The 21,348-nt window shown below is 36.1% G+C and overlaps 1 protein-coding gene across 4 annotated transcripts in view; it reads left to right on the forward strand.

The window, feature by feature from the left end:
• Window positions 1-21,348, forward strand: part of PELI1 (pellino E3 ubiquitin protein ligase 1) — a 138,187-nt gene that overhangs the window by 93,708 nt on the left and 23,131 nt on the right. The window contains exon 2 of one of the 4 annotated variants that reach the window (XM_029231850.1): window positions 16,067-16,162. The exons of the other annotated variants lie outside the window; for them this stretch is intronic. The gene's annotated coding sequence lies outside the window, so the exon portion shown is untranslated. The remainder of the gene's footprint in view (window positions 1-16,066; window positions 16,163-21,348) is intronic. 4 annotated transcript variants of the gene reach the window in all.

The following is a 21,348-nucleotide window of genomic DNA, read 5'->3' on the forward strand; positions in this document are numbered from 1 at the left end:
GAAAAGAGCTTCATCAGGTGATTTAAGAGAACTGAATTGCAAATGAGTCTAAGAACACCTGATTATTTTTTCAGAATGTTGTATATGATGTTTTAGATTTTTTGCCACAATAAACTCCGTTTCAGAGAAGCAGAGTTCTACATGTTACTCCTTGTATCACGCCTGTAATGCTTTTTTACACCTCAAAATACCATTTACAGAAAAATAGAATATGTTGCTGGTGCCTATGGGAAAATCCTGATGTTTGTCATCCCTCAGTTAATCGTGACCATTCATGTAGTTAAAAGTTTTTAATTGAGCACACATGTAATTTACTTTTCAAAGAATTTATTGCTGATTTTTATTTTATAATGAACCTCTTGGGATGTTGCTAGTTCTAAAAATATGTAGTACCTCCCAGTTTCCCACCATGTTCTGCAGTTTCTTTTTCTATTAATTTTTTGGCTGCAATTTGCTTTTTCCCCTAAATTGTCTAAAATGAGCTAAGAAATCTTTAAACATACTTGACAAGAAATACAGTCAGTAATTTATTATGCTAAGCTTCAGCTAAATTTCCAAATACTAGGTATGTGAATCTGTTTTAGAGATAGAAGTATACTTACTTTGAAGGGGGCTACAGCAGGGATATAGCCAATAGATTGCATCTTGGGTATCAAATCTGATTGCCTGGTAGTGACTGCCTGGAGTGTTATGTTTAGAAAATTGGGAGTCCTGGTTCAGACTCAGCAGGAGCGAGTGCTGTGATTAGCAATTTCTGCAGTTGGGTGGGTGGTGGGCTTTTGGCATGAATGCCAAATATTCATTTTGTACTTTTTGGATGCCTTTTATGTGTCAGACACTGGTCTAGATACTGATATCACACAGACTAAAATCTCTGCCTTATGGTGTTTACGTTCTAATAACAAGACACAGACAATAAAAAGGTAAAATATTTTGTGTTTTAATGACAAATGACCTGGTTTCTTTAAAAAATAAATAACAAGAAATGGGGGGGGATATAAGATTAAAAGCAACTAAAGGGGCATATCCACCAAATGTATTGTGTGGACCTTAGATCCTGCTTTGAGCAAACTAACTGTAAAAGGACATTGGTGAAAAATTTGGACATTGATGGGTATTTAATAAAAAGGAATTGTCAATTTTTTTTAGGGTATAGTAATGTTTTATGGTTTTAAAACAAGAGTCCTTACCTTTTGGGGGTATATTTATGAATTAAAATATGATATCTGGGGCTTCCCTGGTGGCGCAGTGGTTGAGAGTCCGCCTGCCGATGCAGGGGACACGGGTTCGTGCCCCGGTCCGGGAAGATCCCACATGCCGCGGAGCGGCTGGGCCTGTGAGCCATGGCCGCTGGGCCTGTGCATCCGGAGCCTGTGCTCCGCAGCAGGAGAGGCCACAGCGGTGAGGGGCCCGCGTACTGCAAAAAAAAATAAATAAATAAAATCTGATATCTGGATTTTTTTACTTTAAAATAATTTGCAGGGGAGAGGAGCATAGATGAAACAATATTGGCCCTATATCGAAAAAATTTTGAAACTAGATAATGGATACATGAGATTTCTTATATTCTCTCTGCTTTTGTGTATGTTTGAAAAATTCCATAATTAACAGTTTTACACACACAAATAAAGCAGAAAGGGGGGAGAGGGAATATGTGGGATGTGAGTATGGGATGGGAGTGAGAAGGTGATAGTTATTTGAGTAAAGACCTGAAGGAGGTGAGGGAGTAAGCCTTGCAGGTAATCTTAGGGCAGGACGTTCCAGGTGGAGGGAACAGTGAGTACAGTGACCCTGAGAATGGAGCTTGATTGGAATGCAAAAAATTACAAGAAAACCAGTGTGTCTGGGTTAGAGTGAGAGAGAATAGCAGGGGATAGTCAGAAATATAAAGGAAGGGTTGAGACCAGATGGTATAGGACTTGGTTGTCCATCCTTCCTTTAAAGTAAAGATATTTATTTTATACACTTAACTAAAATAAGTCTAGTTTAGTCCCCCTGGAAGCTCTACACTTATTTCAACAATACTAGCATTACTCAAATTTTTTTGGTTCTTTTTTTTTTTTAAATTGCCTTCTAAGCCAGTTTAAGAGCCACTCATGAACAGAGCTCATTACTTTCTATTTCCGCCTTGTTTTTAAGGAAGAGGGGGGTATTAGCCACATGATACCTTATTTATCAGATATGACTCAGAAAGGATTTTGACAGAAAGAAAATAGGAAATAACTTCAGGCTGTTTGTAAATGTCAGATCTACTCTGAGAAGGCCATTACTGTTTCTGAAAATCAGATCCACCCATAGACTAAAGAGGAATTTTAATAATGTTCTGGACAATTGTAGCATCATTTAAAGTAAGGATATAACGAGAGTGACTAATATGGAAAGACTATATTCATTTGGATATTTAAGTTCTGTCTCATACATTAAAACACATAACATATACATACAAGACCATGCATATTTCTTAAGTATTCAAAACAGTCATTGCTGATAAGTTTCATTTGTGTCATGCATCCAAGACTGAAGAGGCGGCATTTATCGTTGTAATGAAATTGTATAACTTTCTTGTTGCAATGGCATACACTTGGGAATTGAAAGACTAGCACACGTTTAGTGTTAGGAATCTGGCTTTCAAGTCTTCTTATATTCATGCTTCAAATCTCAGATTAGTGATTTTTTCAAGAACATGCTGATTTCTCATAAAGAACTCTTTTTAAATCTTTTTGTTTTTAATAAACTTATTTTATTTTTGGCTGCGTTAGGTCTCCGTTGCTGCGTGTGGGCTTCCTCTGGTTGTGGTGAGTGGGGGGCTACTCTTCGTTGCGGTGCGTGGGCTTCTCACTGCAGTGGCTTCTCGTTGCAGAGCACGGGCTCTAGGCTCGTGGGCTTCAGTAGTTGCAGCATGCAGTCTCAGTAGTTGTGGCCCGCAGGCTCACTAGTTGTGGCGCACAGGCTTAGTTGCTCCACGGCATGTGGGATCTTCCCGGACCAGGGCTCGAACCTGTGTCCCCTGCATTGGCAGGTGGGTTCTTAACCACTGCGCCACCAGGGAAGTCCCTCTTTTTAAATCTTTATTAAAATTATAGAAAAATCAGTCCTCATCCTCCAAATGTTTGAAAGCCCCACCCCCAGAAAAAACCTTCCATAAATATGGGTTTTTTAAATCTACTTAAAGGGCAGTATACATGTAGAGATTACTAGTTTTGAATAGTTTGATACTAGTTCATTTTTTTTTTTATAAGAATAAGTTTTCGGGCTTCCCTGGTGGCGCAGTGGTTGAGAGTCCGCCTGCCGATTCAGGGGACACGGGTTCGTGCCCCGGTCCAGGAAGATCCCACATGCCGTGGAGCGGCTAGGCCCGTGAGCCATGGCCGTTGAGCCTGCGCGTCCAGAGCCTGTGCTCCGCAACGGGAGAGGCCACAACAGTGAGAGGCCCGCGTACTGCAAAAAAAAAAAGAATAAGTTTTCCAACCTAAGAAACTAAACGTACTTCAGTGGTTTTTACTCTACTGATAACACTGAATAAAGAAAACATCCTTTTTCTAGTTAATTATGCATAACGGGAAGGCACAATATTTTCTAGTTAATTATGCATAACGGGAAGGCACAATATTTTCTTTAACCAATAATGTGTAGAATATAATGGGATTAAGTAGAATTTGTGAAATGTTATTATATAATAGATTGCAAAAAGTGACCACTAAGCATATAAGTATATAACTGTATAAGGAATACTTTAACAAAGCTTCCTATTTTTCAGAAAATTGTTAGGAATCTAGTTGTTTAATTCACTCAAGAGTTTTTGTCCCTTTGGTGGATAGATAGATAGGTATATAGCCAGACCCTTTCTTCATATACTGCACATACCATTAAGATTGAGCTGCTAGGCTGGATTATTTAATGTGTTTTAAACACTAACCTATGAGCATGGAACACAGAGCCCATGTTTAATTTCTGGGCTTTCCACTAACTCTGAAAGTCTTTAAAAAGCTATCTTTGGTTCATCTGTAAAATAAAAGTGGTGGTAATTTTTCAGAAAGGACTTTGAAATTCTAAGGTGGTGACTGTACTTATGTGTGGCTCGTTTTAGAAATAGCTTTCAGTCTTTTGATTTGGTGGTAGGATTATGAATCTGTTTTTCATTTCCATTTTTGTGGAATAAATAACTTCTGAGGGAGGAGGAAGAGAAAGAGAGAGGGGAGGAAGCAAGAGAAGGAAGGAAAGAAAAAAATTGGTTGTCACAAAATAGTAAACATGACCATGGATAGATAATTCTTGTAACTTGAATCTGTTTAAGTGTCCATGATAAATGAGCTAAGACTCAAACTTATAAATGAAGTAGAGAATAGTAATGATAATACACCTTGCATTTTAAGAAAAAAAGTTGCTTTGCAAAAGGGACATGTTATATTTCATGTTGACTTAAACATTATGACCATGATAAAGCCTATACTTCATCTTGGAATTGACGATGATGATGATTAACGGTAGTTAAGAATTATATGGAAATTCAGTCTATTACTTAAGCTCTGTAGATGGTTGCAGCATCAGGTTCTAGGTTATTTCTTTCACGTTGTGCATTGCAAATACTCATATTCCACATCCCTGCCTCTCTCACTTCATCTCTCTCTCATGCTCATCTCTCCATCACTCTCACTGGCTCTGTTTATCTTCCTTCGCCAGCTTTAGTAGTGCCCATTGCTCTTATACAGTGTTTTCCACATTTGTCTGCCATTTTTTATATTTATAAAGAGGGCTTGGAATGAATTAAGGGCCTAAAAGAAGTGACATGTAGATGGCAAGTATAACACTTTTCCTATTTGTGTCTTATGTACTTAGCTTCTTTTTATCTTGTGCTATTTTTGGTGTGTATTCTGGTGGAGGGATGGTATATTGTATTAGCTGGCACTAACTGACCTATAGGATGGCATACTTTTTGAACTCAGTAATGTAGAAAATAGTAATAAACTCATTGATTTGAAAGCCTCATAAGTTAATCCTGCATCTATCCAGAATCTATACTTAAACTAGCCTAGTGGAATTTCAGAAGCTGTTTTCAGCTCTTGGTGTATGTTGTTGTCTTTTCTGAAAATGTCAAACAATCAGGGACTTCATCATCACTGTAATAATAGTTAATCATAAATGGCCTTGGGGAAAAACTGTGTCTAGACTCATGTTGAGCTGCCTTTTTTTTTTTTTTGCGGTACGCGGGCCTCTCACTGTTGTGGCCTCTCCCATTGCGGAGCACAGGCTCCGGACGCGCAGGCTCAGCGGCCATGGCTCACAGGCCCAGCCGCTCCGCGGCATATGGGATCTTCCCAGACCGGGGCATGAACCCGTGTCCCCTGCATCGGTAGGCGGACTCTCAACCGCTGCCCCACCAGGGAAGCCCCCAAAATGATTTATTATTACTATTTTTTAATAAGTATATCAGAAAGGAGAAGCAGTATGATTCAGGATAAGAAAGTCTCTTGATTCAGAAGATCACTTACTATCTCCATATTGCTAAATCCAATGACACTTTTCCAGTATTTATCTTACCTGACCTCTCAGCAACATTTGACATTGTTGCTACTTCCTACTTTTTGAAACATTTTTCTTTGCTTCCAGGACACCATATACCTTACACCAACCCCTTAATGCTGTTGCTTTTTTAATCTCTTTCAGAAGCTGCTGCTGTTCTTGCAGCACCCTAAATTTTTGAATTCCACAAGGCTTGGTCTTTTTTTTTTTTAATTTATTTTTTGGCTGCGTTGGGTCTTCGTTGCTGCGTGCGGGCTTTCTCTAGTTGTGGTGAGCGGGGACTACTCTTCATTGTGGTGTGCGGGCTTCTCATTGTGGTGGCTTCTTTTGTTGCGGAGCACGGGCTCTAGGCGCGCGGGCTTCAGTAGTTGCAGCACGTGGGCTCAGTAGTTGTGGCTCGTGGGCTCTAGAGTGCAAGCTCAGAAGTTGTGACGCACGGGTTTAGTTGCTTCACGGCATGTGGGATCTTTCCAGACCAGGGCTCGAACCCGTGTCCCCTGCATTGGCAGGTGGATTCTTAACCACTGCGCCACCAGGGAAGTCCAAGGGTTAGTCTTAGGTTCTTTTCTCTTAGTCTGTACTCTTCCTAGGTAATTTCTTTTGTAGAAGATTTCCAGGTTTATATTTCCATCCCAAGCTCCAGACTTGTACGTATAATTGTTTCCCATGGATGTCTCAAAGGTAACTCAGATTCTCAAGTTCAAAATCAAACTAATGGGAATCCCAAGAGTTATTATTATTTATCTCCTAAGAACATTAATATCTCCTAAGAAGGAGTTAAAGAATTAATATGTAAAAGTCTTTGAAAAATGCCTGGCACTTATGATAAGCACTGCGTACATGTTAAGATTATTACTTACTATTATCTCAGGTTTACAGGAGAGGAAACTGACCAACTGTACAGTTGGTCCAAGTCTCACACCTATTAAATGACAGTGCCAAGAGTCAACATAGACAGCCTGACTCCAGAACTCCCTTAACCACTCTATTTTACTTCATCTCAACTAATAAGAATTTATCTCATCCTTTTGCACACGGACTCCAAATTAATGGTCTCGTCGTGATCCTAAGAGTATTGTAATTCATTCCAGCAAACACACCTGGTGTTTAAAATGTAGAAGATCTAAAATATGCAGGTAAAATTTCACTTCAGTAAGATATGAGAAGCACAAGGATATACATCTTAATTCCATTTTATTCCATGTGTATTTTTTGTTTTTTTCCCTTTCTTGTTAGCAGTTAAGTCACGAAAATCCCTAGAAAATGGAAGTACTAATTCTGTATTACTCTTAAGTGACTTCAGTTGTTGTCATTTACTTACTCTGTTAAATCCTCTTTAGCTAAAATTTTCAGAATGACTTGGGGGCTCAATAGCATGTTGTATCCACATGATATGCTTAAAATCAATAATTTTTATGATTTTGATTAACTGTTACCTCTTTTGAAATTATGTAGTGATTTGTCTGTTTTCAGAAGTCTAAGACATTTCAATTTCCCAAGAAATTTGTCTTTGAATTTTAATTTTATTGGCTGATTTTCAGATAAGAACTTTGATTTTAGCATTATATCTTTGTATTAGATTCTAGATGTAGTTGAATCTTCTTAATTTTATAAGCTTTAGTCTCTGACTCTCATTTAACTGTTTAGTAAAAAGCACATCTGGATATTATTTACAGTTTCTATAGAGGATTTACTTCCCCCCTCCCCCGAATTACTTATTTCTTCTTTCCATTGTTGATTTTTTATTCTTATTCCTTTGCGGCAAAAAAAAATTTTTTTTTGTGTATTAAGACAGTATAAAGGCAGAAGATATAAAGTCTTTCATAGTTTTTGAACTTAGCAGAGGGTGGGGGGTTCTTAAGGAGGAGAGTGGATTTTGAAAAGCCAGAATCATCTATGGGGAAGAGTCTGTTCTTACCTTGTTTTTGGAACTGAATTTTATGACCTAGGGTATTTATTATTGGAAAACAGTTAAAATAGTTGTTATATCAGCTAAGACTCTATTTTTACAGAAAACTCCATTCAAACTGGCTTAAGTAGGGGTGAGCCCAGGGGGCGGGGGAAGGAGATTTATAACGGTTTGTGTAAACTGGTCCAGGATAGGTGTGGCGTCAAGAATGGCTCCACCCAAGGCTCAAATAATGTCATCAAGACGCAATTTCTGTATGTTTCTTGGCACTGCTTCCTCAGTGTTAGCTTTGTTCTCCAGCCCTACATAAGCAAAAGATAACTTCAGTCCCTTCAGCCCCTAAATCCTTAGTCATGTATATCTGGAAAGATTAACCATCTTTTTCCTAGAAGTCCCAGCAAAAGTCTCACTGCATCTCATGGAGTCATAGTAGCCCACTTCCCTTGTAGCCAAGGGAATGTGAAGTTTGGATTGTCTGGGACAGAGCCATGTACCCAGCTATCGAGTTTGAGGGTGTAGTCAACTACAGACACACATAAACTATATGTATTAACAATAAGGGAATGAAGATATCATTATACCACCAGAAGAGTGAATGTTTTTTGGGCAGTGGAAAATAGATGTATTTTATAGTATCTTTTCCATTTTAAGAGTTAGCACTCAAAGACCAGTTTGATTTTTTTTAATTTAGTATTTAGCGCTAATTTGGAATTTGTGTAATTTCACTTCCAAATTACTGTTTAAAGCAGTACGTAAATGGGAATTGCTAGACTTTTCACCTCTGAAGAGCTTTGAGAATGTATCAAAATTTGAAATTTGGTGCTATGTTAACAAATACCAAATAACAAATACTAATTTTCCTATTATCTATGGTAATCCAGTTTGTTGATAGCTAGTTCTTGTGATATAGGGCAGTGTCTTTATGGATTAACATCTTTTTCTAGGTTAACACTTCTTTAATGCCTTAAGCAGACTGGGCTCTTGGACCAAGAACTTCATAAAGAACCATAAAATCGAATATTCTCTCCTGGACACTCAGGGCCTTGGTGAGAGGAGGTGGAGTAAGGGGCGATAAGGGACACTAGTAAAGACATTACATATTGATTTCTATGATTGATTTTAGTCTGAAAATGAAAACTTGGTTCTTACTGAAAAACTAAGATACCCATTGTAGGGTTTTTCTTGCGTTTTAACATCAAAAATATGAAATGAAGTGGCAAGTGATATTTACATTTCAGTCTCTAATATAAGCATTTAGCTATCTCCTTCTAGTTCTTATGTTACATTAATATGTATATGAATGAGTACATCCATCCCCATAAGGCTTTAATATTCTATAGTCTCTAGGAAATTTTAGATTTTTTCTTTTAAATTTCTTGACACCCCAGAAATATTTATGCTTTATCCACCAAAATTAAAATGAAGACTCCAAAGGAATCTAATGTAAATGTATATTTAACATCATCTTTTCCTTTATTATCAAGTGCTGCAAAATGAGCAAAACACTTTCTCTTGGGGGAGTTTTCAGCTTTAATAGGAGAGATAGCACAAGGTCATACATAACTGTAATGCAAAGCTGGATATAAGGATAAGAGTTTAGGGGATGAGGAAAAATTTCCTGATTGGAGAAGGAATATCAAATGGGTCTTGAAACATTAACAGAATTTTTTTTACAGGTAAATAGGGATAACATTAAAAGTTACTGTTTACTGAGCATTTATTATATATTCAGTTTCATTTTTGTCAAAAACGTGTGTTATATATGACATAGAGAGGGACAGCCGTGGCACTTTATACTTGGGAAGAAGTTGGAAAGAATTTGAATTACAATGGATTTAAAAGACACATGGTTTAAAAATTAAAAAAGTAATGGAGCTTATTGGGGCACATCAACTGGGGAGCTTTCTATTTCAGCCACCACAGTAACTCTTCCTAGTATAAATACTAGTTGAGAATCATTGCTAACAAAAATTACATTGTTTCTCTGTAGGTGATCAATGATTTGAATAAAAACTTAATAGTACATACATTGCCTTAGGGGGTGCTAAATTAATGTTCTAACATTAGAGTCATTATTAAAGAAATCCCTGTAATGGTATATGGATAGCAATATTACCAATTGTAGACTGTATTCTACATCTTCTAGAATCAGCAATGTATTTATTTACGTGGTTTTTATATAGATGTTAGTGCATTTTACAAATATAGGATGGTTCATTTAAAGTGGATTTTCCACAATACAGTGTAACATTAAATGAGTGGTCTTAGAAAATTTATAAATAGTCTGAATATTTACTGAAGAACATTTTTATAATAAAAAAGGGAATAATATATTTCATGAGTTATTAAGAACTTAAGTCTTTTTAAGTCTTAAAAAGAGCAATTAGACAAAGCCTATTCGAATGATTATAATTGCAGTTTATTGAATTATATGAAAAAGAGCCCAAATTAGTTTAAACAAATAAGATCTGAATCTGTGGTATTGTGTGCCTAGTATTTTTTTCATTGAATGTCAGGGGTATATTAAAGTGCCTACATTTATGTTTCTCTACAAAGGATTGTTCTGACAATAAGTTGAAGTCATTTTCACCATTTATTGCTGTCTAAAAATTTCCCTTGACTTCACATTTTGTTCTGAATGTCTTGGTTTCTTTCCTCCACCTACACAATATTGAAGGCAAGTGAAGCAAGAGTTGCAATATGAATTTGAGAACCCTGGCTTTTTTTTTTCCAAAACAAAATACACCTTTATTATAAGGTTGCTTTTTATTGCTACCAAAAAAAGGGGCTTTTTGGCAAGTGTTCAATAAATGTGTGAATAACCTCATTGATTTAGTGGAATGAATAGAAAGCTTTGCTATTTGTCTTTGTAGATACTTGGCTCAGTAAACACAGTGATAGACCAAATGCTATATAGTCAAAGGTAAAAACAAAACCAAAAGCTCCAAAGGCCCTCCAAACTTACATATCCAAATAGCAATTTCTTGTCTATGTCAGAGCCTTCAAAGAGAAAGAGCAATATGTTAATTAAATCTTATTTCTATTATGAAAAATAATCATGTTAATGCACATAAAACTCAGTGCTTTGACAGATGTTAATATGTGAAAATATTGATAGAGGAGATCCTCTTTAAGAATTGTAAGCTGTATGAAATTCAAAGATATGTGTGGAAATTTAAACATACTATCATATACTCTGCAATAAAACTCCAGTAAAGGCAGGAAGCATAATTAGGACAAACAATTAAAGATAACAATAGAAGCAAATTAAGAATTTTTTAAAAACTCATTATAGATGTCATATTAGTTCAACTCAGTCTGTAACTCTGGTTAAAAATGAAAAATTTTAGGAAAATTTTGAGGTCCTTTAAAAAAAAAAATTCTGTAGTGGGAGAGGAAAAAAGAAAGAAATGGTGGTGGCAATTAAAATGTATACGGTACTTTTAAAAAGTACATTTACAAATCTGATCGCTTAGTTTTAAAAGCATAGACGTGTATAGTGTATAACTTTATTTCCTTATAAGACCATTATGTGGTTAAAATAGGAAACCTCAGAAGAATTCTAGGGGGAAAAGGTGTTTTCCCTAATTTTAATGACTCCTTTAAGATAAAAATGTTTTTCATTTAATCTTTGTATGTATAACTTCTGGCACAGTATCTGACCCATAGTAGGCACTTCATAAACGTTTACAGAACTAACCTTAACTTTAGAAATTTCAGGATAGACAGTGTTATTTTTCTGGCCTTTAAAACTGTTCTCTCCCCCAGCCCCCCACCACACACACACACACCTTTGTATGTCAGTTTTGATACAAATAGGTTTTCAGTTTTGAATGTGAAGAAAACTGATGTTTTTCATCTACCCAATCTTAGCTTGAACTGAAATTACTTAAAAGGGAACTCGAGGGCTTCCCTGGTGGCACGGTGGTTGGGAGTCCGCCTGCCGATGCGGGGGACGCGGGTTTGTGCCCCGGTCCCAGAGGGATCCCACGTGCCGCGGAGCGGCTGGGCCGGTGAGCCACGGCCGCTGAGCCTGCGCGTCCGGACCCTGTGCTCCGCAGCAGGAGAGGCCACAGCAGTGGGAGGCCCATGTACCCCCAAAAAAAAAAAAAAAAGGAACTCGATTTAACAGCATTCCTTCTTTTCAGGTATCTGGTGTATGAAATATAGATTCTAAACCATAGGGATGGGAAGAATCTGGTTTTAACTGAGATGACTGATGGGAAAAAAGTCAATAAACTAAGGTGGAGAACCAGTTGGAAAAAAGGATCTCTTCCTGTTTAGTGGTCATTCCTAACAAATGTAATTAGAGGGAAGCTAAATGCTGACTTTCAAATGTTAACTGAGGCAACAACTTAGATTTTCCAGGTTAGTTACAATTTCAGGTACAAAATTACTTTGACAACAAGGAAAAGAACTGTGGTTAGCAAAATTGCAGTTGTTGCAGTCAAGGTCTGGTTGGAAATAGAGTTCGAGAAAAACAGTTAAAGCAGCATTGAATGAATATACTTTTAACACGATGAAGTTCCAAAAGGCATCCACTTCCAATTCATCAGTGTTAAAAACCTGAAAGAAACATTGCTGTGATGCTCATAATCTACTAAAGCATAGTCTCCAAACAAACTTATACAGAATCATACTCTGAAAAGTTTTCAAACCAACTTTTAATGGCTTGAAATTGGATGAGTTTTGTGCTTTTGTTCTCCCATGTTTTATTGTTATTGTTTAATAAATATCAGCAAAAGGGTTATGTAACAACCTGGGCTTTTGCAAGTTAATATGCTTTAAGAGAATGTTTTTTCTGGTCTTGGTAGTGTCCACTATTGAAAAAATACAGTGTAAAGAGATTTTATCTATTGTCAAGATATAAAGAGGAATCAATAATTGTTGTCATACTTTTTCTTTATGCTGAACTGAATTTTTTAAACTGAGGTTTTATTGTACAAATATTAAAAATCATAACGGATGAGTGATTTCTTTAGTTTCCTTCCAATCTACCCCACCCAGCTTCTCATTCTTACAGGTAAACTGATCCTTGGTCAGGTTTGTCCTGGTTCTCAGTACCTAAAAATATGAAAACCATATCCAACATCAAACAGATTCCTTTTGATCAGTTTGGCCTGGCTAGTTTTAAAAAGTTTAATAAGCATCTTTCAGCTTTATATACAGCTTTGTACTTTATTTACATACTTGCCTTCCAGAAACATGTATGCAACTGATCTCACTTAGGGAGAGAGCCACATTACTAATCTGTTCTTGATCCATCAACCTGAGAAAAAGGAAAGGTACAAATCCATCCCTGTGTGGTGACCCCAAGGGTCTCCTGCCTTCTTTGGGGAAAGAGCTTTACCTCTGGGAGAAATTGAATATTAACATACACAAATGCTGAGGGAGTGCACACCAGCCTTCTGTATTCATCAATATAGATTTTCATAAATAAACAGTAAAAAATTGGGAGGAGAAGCAGTAATTAGAAAAGGAGCCATGCTGCTTGTGTCCTTGTGGGCTTTCTATGGCTTACATCATCCATTTCATCTTAATGAATTGGCATATATTTCCCTCTTCAGATTAACTTCTCTTATATCAGTTTAATCTGTTTGGAAAGATAACTGTTTCTTCGAGATGACTTCCCAAGAATGCCCAAAATGAATTTTATGTGTCTACTACAGCCTATATTTTGGGTCAGACTATCCCAACATTCTACCCAAATTTGGCAAAAACCCATTTTACCATAATGTAGTAATAAGCAGACTAAAAAATTTAATTTGAAATATATACTATTTTTATCCTAGACATTGTGGCCAGACATCTTTTGGCCCTGGCTTGATTGATTGGTTGGCTTTTGCTGTGTAGAATGGTAGACAGGATGTGTGTTTAAACTCAAATGTCAGCTTTTGCCACTTAGTTTCTAAATGACCTTGAGCAAATTATTTTGCCTGATTTCCTCATCTGTCATAAGACAGTTGTAAAGATTGAGTTTGACAAATGTAAAGTTCTTACTAGCTACATAGTAGGTAATACAAGTTTGTTTTCTTCCTTTTCTGAAAGCTTTATTTAAAGACTTTGGACTAACTCCACAGTAAGTTCAATCTCTACCCAGACTCTTAAGGCCCACTATATCAGGCACTTCTTTACCTTTCAGCTCCATCTCATTCAGTACATTTATCAATGCTTGCTGATACAGTCACTGAGCTTACAGAAGGTTACATGGTCCCTGATTTCCAGGCTTACTGTTTATTGGTCTCCTAACCAAACCCTTCACTCCTGGGAACCTACCCTTTCCTGAGTACACAATACATTTTTTCCGCTTGCCTTTTTTAATCTTGATGCAAGTTGTTTCTCCCACCTGAAATGCCTTTTCTCCACTTACCAGAATCTAGACTGTCTCCCAAGGCCCAGCTCAAATACCCCTCTTTCTATGAAGCTTTCCCTGGGTCCTCTTACACCAAAGTGGTAACACTTTTCTTTGAAGTCTTACCTTATCTATTGTCTTTTGTTTCAATTGGGTACCTGTCCTTTACTGATGTGGGTTAGTCTGACTGATTTACACCTTTGTTTTCATAACTATAAGTAAATGAGAGGTAGTATAGGGAATCATACCTTTTGCATTAGTTTGAATACTATTGCTTCTGGCATTGTAGTGAATGCTCAATAATATGTTGGATTAGTAATTGCATTATTAGACTCCAGATGTGACTCTAGATGTGAAAGTAAGGAGACCACAGGCCTCAGTTTGAAAATTACTAAAACATCTAAGTTAATTAAAGTGCAAGGAAGCCCATAATTGCTGTTGTTAGTAGAAGAAATCATCAATAAGCATTTAATGGAATCTAGAATATTGAGAGAAGGGTGACTCTTCATAATCCTGTTGTGGAGAGATACCATCATCTGGTAACCTAGATATTAATTTTCTAACTGTTTTCAGCTATTTAGCCAAATAAGACTATAAGCTGTTTAATACTTTAAATATTTAAATAATACTTCCCTGTATAGTAAACTGGTAAACGTTAAGTGTTTTCCTGAGTTGTGTGAGCCATTCTAGTAAATTATGGAGCATGAAGAGGTAGTCATGGGAACCCACAATTTATAGCAGAATTAAGGGTTGCCTGGGATTTGCAGCTGGCATCTGAAATGGGGCCCTTCTGTAGGACTGAGTCCTTTAAACTTGTGGGATCTAAGCTTACTCCAGGTAGTGTCAGAATTAAATTGAATTCTTGGACACCCAGTTGGTGTCAGAGAATTGATGAGTTGGTTGGTGTTAGAGGAAACACCCGTCACTCGAACTCGCTGAAGGTGATGTAAGATGTCAGCAAAACCAAACCAAAAAAAAAAGCCAAAAAACCTGTGTCTACAATTAAAGGTAGATTGAAACAGAATGTGAAATTAGAAATTCCAAGCCTAATTGTGAATTTTGAGATTCCTGGTACAAAAAGCAGGTGGTTTGGGAAAGTCTTCAGCTCTGTTTGTGAAAACTTGTATATCTTGTAGAACGTTCAAATGATTGTTTCCCTCAGTTTCTGTGGTTCAGGAAATAGCAAGTTCAAGAGCAGTATTTGAATTCCAGGTGCATGCCAGCATCCAGTGATCTTGAGTTTATGGCAGGTTTTTTTGTTTTTTTTTTAATGTGGTAATGCTTTCTTTCTCTCTTTGTTATTATAATAGCTTCATTAAGATGTAATTTATATACCATACAGTTTAACCAACGTAAAATATATACTTCAGTGGTTTTTAGTGTAGTCATGGAGTTGTGCAACCATCATCACAGTCAATTTTGGAACATTTTCATCACCTGAAAAAGAAACCCCATAGCATTTAGCCATCACCCCTTCCCAGCCACACCCCCATCCCAGCCCTAGGCAACCACTACTCATACTTTTTGTCTCTGGATTTGACTACTCTGGACATTTCAAATAAATGGAATTGTAATATATAATCCTTTGTGGTTGCCTTCTTTCTCTTAGCATAATGTTTTCAAAGTTCATCCATGTTGTAGCATGTATTAGTATATTATTCCTTTTTATTGCCAAATAACATTCAGTTGTATGGATGTGCCACGTTTTATTTATCCATTCATCAGTTGATGGACATTTGGGTTGTTTCCACTTTTTGGCTATTAAGAATAATCCTACTATGAACATTCATGCACAAGTCTTTGGACATATTTTTCATTTCTCTTGAATATATACCTAGGAGTGGAATTCCTGGGTCATATGATAACCTTGTGTTTAATCTCTTGAGGAATTGCCAGACTGTTTTCCAAAATGACTGCACTTTTTACTTTCCTACCAGCAGTGATTTTGATTTTGAATTTTCCACATCCTTGACAATATTTCTTTTATGGATGATAGCCATCCTAGTGGGTGCGAAATGGTATCTCATTATGGTTTTGATTTACCTTTCCCTAATGGCTATTGATGTTGAGCATTTTTTTTTTTCCCCTATAGTCATTGGTCATTTGTATGTCTTTGGAGAAGTCTTTTTTCAGATTCCCTTACCAAATTTTAGTTGGATTATTTACATTTTTATTATTTAATTACAAGAGTTCTTTATATATCTGTACCTGGATATAGATATATACCATTTTGTGGGTTATCTAATGCAGTGCTTTTGATATCTAGATTTCTTTGGTTTGTTTAGGGAGACTTCCAGGTTAGCAAAGCCAACAAAGCGGGAGTGTGACCAGTTCGGGGAGGCATGACCCATCTGGTGAGCAAAAAGAAAGAAATCTCCATGGTATGCACATCATCAAACTTTTATTTGTCTAATTTTCAGCTTTTTCTTTATGGTATAAAGTAACAACACACAGCAAATAATAGAGCTAAAGGTAAATACTTGGCCATCTCATGTGATAATACTATGGTACAAGGTATGAGTTACTTGTTAGCTGCCTGCTCTGTTCTTTAGTGTTTGTAGTATTGCCTCCAAAACTAATGAAACAACCTAACAGAAGTCAAAAGATCTATTAGCTGGCTCCACTACTTAGTCCTATGACTTAATCAAATACCTTACCCTCTCTGGTTGTAGATTTTCCTCATCTATAAAATGAGGGAATTGAAAACTGAGTAAGCTGAGAGGATATTCGTTAGGGTTCTTTCCAGCTTTAATAAGTGGTTATATGATACAGTAATACCAGTGATGTTTTTCTTCTTCTTCTTCCTGCCCCTAAACAAGGAAGACATGCCTTGTTGAAAAATCTTAGGCCCCAAATACCTTTTCCTCAAAAGGATGAGAGTTAGATGCATTTGGCAAGTAAAAAACTGGGCACATGTAGATATTCAGTAAACGCTTATTGGGGAATAGCCAAGGCCATCTATGTGAATTTGCCTTATGGGTTAGAGGAACATGACATAGCTGTCACCGGTGAGGTGGAACTAAAGGATGAAATAATTTATAAGCCTGCTGTGGGTGTGGCTAGAGGTAAAGGGACTATAGGAGGAATGAGTCCTTGATTGCATCCTCAGAAGTATTCAGAGATCATTAGGGGAGAAGCAAGCTCTCAGAGGTCAGTTGTGTCCAAAGGTAAAATCAAAACCTAAACTACAACACATAAGAAAAATAGGACATGAGAAAAGAAACATCTGAAAAAGGCATAGAAATTGTGAGGTAAGTATACTTTGTTTTGTTTAGTTTTCTTCTGGATTGATTTTTTAAAGTTTTCAGGGTACTGAAAGTTTTTTGTTGGTCTCTGAGCCCAACTGAGATAAGTGCCAGAAGTTCAGATATTGTAGGTGAGGACAAGGAAGTTTGACACCTGTAAGCCAAGGCAGATATGGAAGAAGAGTGGGGGAAAGGTCATTGAGATTAAGGTCCATCTGCCAGAGTTTGGTAACTTTGATTCATACCAGCCAACAAAGCTACTTAATGTTTTATTTTTGTATTTGACTGGCTTCCATGATGTTATTTAATCAGACATCATTGTAAATAAATCGCATGTGAAAAGAAAAAAAATAAAAACAGGTAACTAGTCAATTCAAATTGGGAAAGAAAAACTTAAAAATTTAATTCTAGCCCTTTTCCCTTATGAATATGGGTCTTTGTCCCATTTAAAAATTGCTCATCATACTCACTTAGTAAATAGGGAGGTTTTGTCCTTAATGTCTTCTTAGAGCTCTTTAAGAAAAATATATTCCTTCAGGAGATTATTTGGTATAAATACAGAGCTTGAAATATGTAAGGAATTTTTATACTCTTAATGCTCTATTTTTAATCATTAAGTCATTATGATAGTATATGAACTATTGATATATTGACTGCCTTAGGAGTTGAGCAAGAAATACACTCCCAAATTGAGGTCAATATGTTGGTCTAAAGAATGGCAGGTCCTCAGGTTTTGTTGTGGAATCAAGTTTAAGGCATAGCCAATAACAACTACATTCTGTTTAGTATAAGTATTGGACCTGTCATGTCCGGCTTCTTGAGCAGTTTCATCAGCCTAGAAGCACATGACATGGCAGGATCACCAAATAGCAAAATGTTAGAATATGCCCAGATCATTTTTACAAATAGGTTTCCTGAACCGAACATGTATCTACATTGGACAAAAGCAGACTACCTGAGCAGATTTACTTTACAGTAACTTAAGTGGGCCTGCTGCCAGCAGAATGAGCAAAAGAAACAGTATGCAGATTTACACAAGAATAGCTTCAGGGGATGTGACACAGTTATGGAATGCTGGGTAGCAACAGAAGTAGACTTGTAGCTATAAGCTAGAAGAGGGTTCATTTTGTGACAAGATATTATTAGACCTAGGGCTACCAAAAGTATTTTTGTGTAAGAGCATACGCCCCCTAGACTCAAGCTGAACAACAGTTTAGTGGGTAAGGAGTATAGATGGTTTGCATATGCAGCTTATTGAACAGGTATGGAGCAGAATTTGCTTTTGGGACTTAATTTAGCATGCTTAAAAAAACTTAAATGTAATTAAGCACAAAACAGGTTCACCTTTGTGTAGAGGAATATACAAGTTACATGTATAACCCTTCGCCATAAGGAAACATTTCTTAAGAAAAGGTACAGGGGAATTGGGAGAAGCAGGCAGTAACTCCTCAAATGAAGCTTATGAGTAGGATGATCTAAAAGCAGCTTAAGTCAGTAAGTCAGGTGCCTTCAGTAGCTATTTGGTGAAACTTGTACAATCCCAACTCCCTCTGGATACTGCTATCATTTCTCCATGTTTATGAACACCCAGTGAATCTATTTTGAAGTATAAAGCTGGAAATAGACAAGCATGATCAATTAAAAATATGATTGAATATTCACCTGTTCTTATGCCTGGGATAATGTAGTTTTTTATAACGAGACCAAAAAAATCTGCTTCATTTGATAGTTCTAAAAGGGTACTCTTTCTTTACATATGAGTGGTATTGATTCTTCAGTTTTTTTAAATGGAGTGTTTCTTTCTTAACAGATGGAGTATTATACTAAACCTGTTAAAATAGACTATTACTCTTATCATGAAAACATAGTTCAGTATCTTAGTTATATTTCCGACATTTTTAGAGAGCATTTATGTAGTTAATTCAGTCAGCCTTTTAAGAAATAGAATACTCCCTTTTGAGGTACCTTATTCCATAACTTGAAATTCAGCCAGTGTTAAAAATTGTTCCGTGCTTTCCTCTTACTTCCGTTTTTTCCCTTTTGGGACACAGACTTCCTTAGGGAGGAGGGAGGAGAAGTGAATTCTCAATTCAGCCAATAGAATCTAAAATTATATAGTGTTTACCTATTTTGCATAACACAGGCCCACCCACATATATTATGAAGGTGCTTAAGTGAAAACATTGAGCAGACTGCTATTCTGTGTGTGATTCCACGTGTAATTGGAAGATGCTTTAGTACTATCTGGATTTTATCCTCTGGTGAGAAGGTTGTTTATCTAACTTGTGATAATAGCGATGGAATAAAGAGGTAGGTGTTCTGTGGCTTAATTTTTTTTTTTTTTTTTTTCCTGTGGCTTAATTTTAAGTGTCACATTGTCAGTGCTTGGGTTAAAGGTAGGGTTGTAAAAGGAATGATTTGAATTATCAGATGGTTTATATTTAATTTTTTCACATTTTTTTCACATTCAGTTTTAGAAGTATGTTATGTATAAATTATATTTCCTTCCCTCTTAGAAAAAGGGTTGAATAAATCTCAGGCTCCAAGGATTTTGTGTTTTTAGGGAGGTTTAGACTATTAATCTTAACCTCTTATTAGTCTTTAAGAAAGCGTAAGGCAGATAACTACAGGGGTTTATTGCCTTTTGACTGTTGGTCAGCAGAAAACTGAAAACTCTTCATTTGCAGTATTTTTCCAATCCAGGCTACAGTATTTAGTTTTTAACATGCTTTGGAGCTCAGTGTTGTCCATTGTTTTCTTTTCAATTATTAAATTTGAGAATTACATCGCTCTCTGAAGGAAATCGTTTGGCAGCCAGAATGATGGTGCTGTCATTGTACTTTGGTTAGCTGTTGACCGTTTATTCAGAATCTAGTTTTTTGACCATAAATCTCCTGAGGTCCTCTCAAAGAGATCTAGGCCTTGAAATAACTACAGTTTACTATTTAAACATTTTTATAAGGTAGGGAAAATTTATAAAGAATTTATGGAAATATTGAGAGTCTTGCTTTATAAGAATTTTAGGTAATGTCTCTACCTGAATGTTTTGTTGTTCTTCTCTGATGTGGTAGGAAGAGATTTAATAATTTTAGATCTGATGATTGATTGGGGGGGGGTACGGCGAGTAAGGCTCTTTCTGCTAGAAGATGAACAGTTATAAGTTCCCAGCAGTGTTCTTTTCTGAAGCATTTTATTTCCATTAAAAGAAAAGGTATAACTAAGATTTTTTAAATTGAAAATTCATGAAAAAACTGAATGTTTGCTAGAATACTGACATGCTGCCCAGTAATATGTGTTCATTTTTTATCAAATATTCTAATCTATTTGTGAGGGGGAAGTATTCATTCTCTTGTGTATGTATACAACAAGTCAGCAACAATAGAAAAGTTGCAAATTAGGAGGAAAGTTTGATCGTAAGTTACCTAATCGGGGTATTTGTAATGTGATACTGTAACAATAATCAGAGTGGAAAGAGGAAATTTATAGAAATATCCAAGCTATATGTATGTATTATTTTCCTGATGAAGAGTTAAATAGGAATACCATACTGAGTGATTTAAAATATTCACTCCGCTAAAAAATAGATGTTCTTAGCCTCCCACACACAATGTCTCTGAATTACTGCTATAAAAATTTATGGGGAAAACATTATGATTTGGTCAAAGAAAGATCAGCTGCTGTTACTTTTGAGAACTTTTCATGAACCAAAGAAAAATTAAAACTCATAACATGAAACTTTTGTTCATTAGTGAGATTATAATAGTTGTCATCTTTTAACAATGACTTCTCTCTATGGGTAGCTGATTTTACTGTTAGAAAAAATACTGGAGATTCATTTGTAATTTGAATTTTCAACTACATTTTTCTTTTCCTACTCCTTTTTAATAGAGCTTATAATGGAATTGTGAAACTATAAAAGAGTTGAAGTTAACTTCCCTGTAAGAGCAAGAAATACATATACTAAATCTTATTTGATTTAGATGTAGTTTTTTCCACTATTGAGAATCAGTCACTTGTATAGCATTCAACCTTGAAACTAATTGCAATGATCTTTGAGGCTTCTGATTATATTTCAGGGTCTGTTATATATTATGAGCAGTAGAAAATTGGAACTTTCTACATGGTATCAAAGTTACCTACAAAGAACAGATTATAAACATTTTTTTAGATATTCAGAAATGAAGATGCACCTCTGAGGAAATAGTTAAATATTAAGTGATGAGGCAGCATCACCATAAGTTCAGTTATTATCAACACCAACTTTGTATGCCTAACTAAATACATTTAACAAATACTTGATTTTTTTTTTTTTTTTTTTTGCG

The sequence above is a fragment of the Monodon monoceros genome, unplaced genomic scaffold, assembly GCF_005190385.1.
Source record: "Monodon monoceros isolate NGI ecotype Baffin Bay Population unplaced genomic scaffold, NGI_Narwhal_1 Super_Scaffold_19, whole genome shotgun sequence".
Lineage (NCBI taxonomy): Eukaryota > Metazoa > Chordata > Mammalia > Artiodactyla > Monodontidae > Monodon > Monodon monoceros.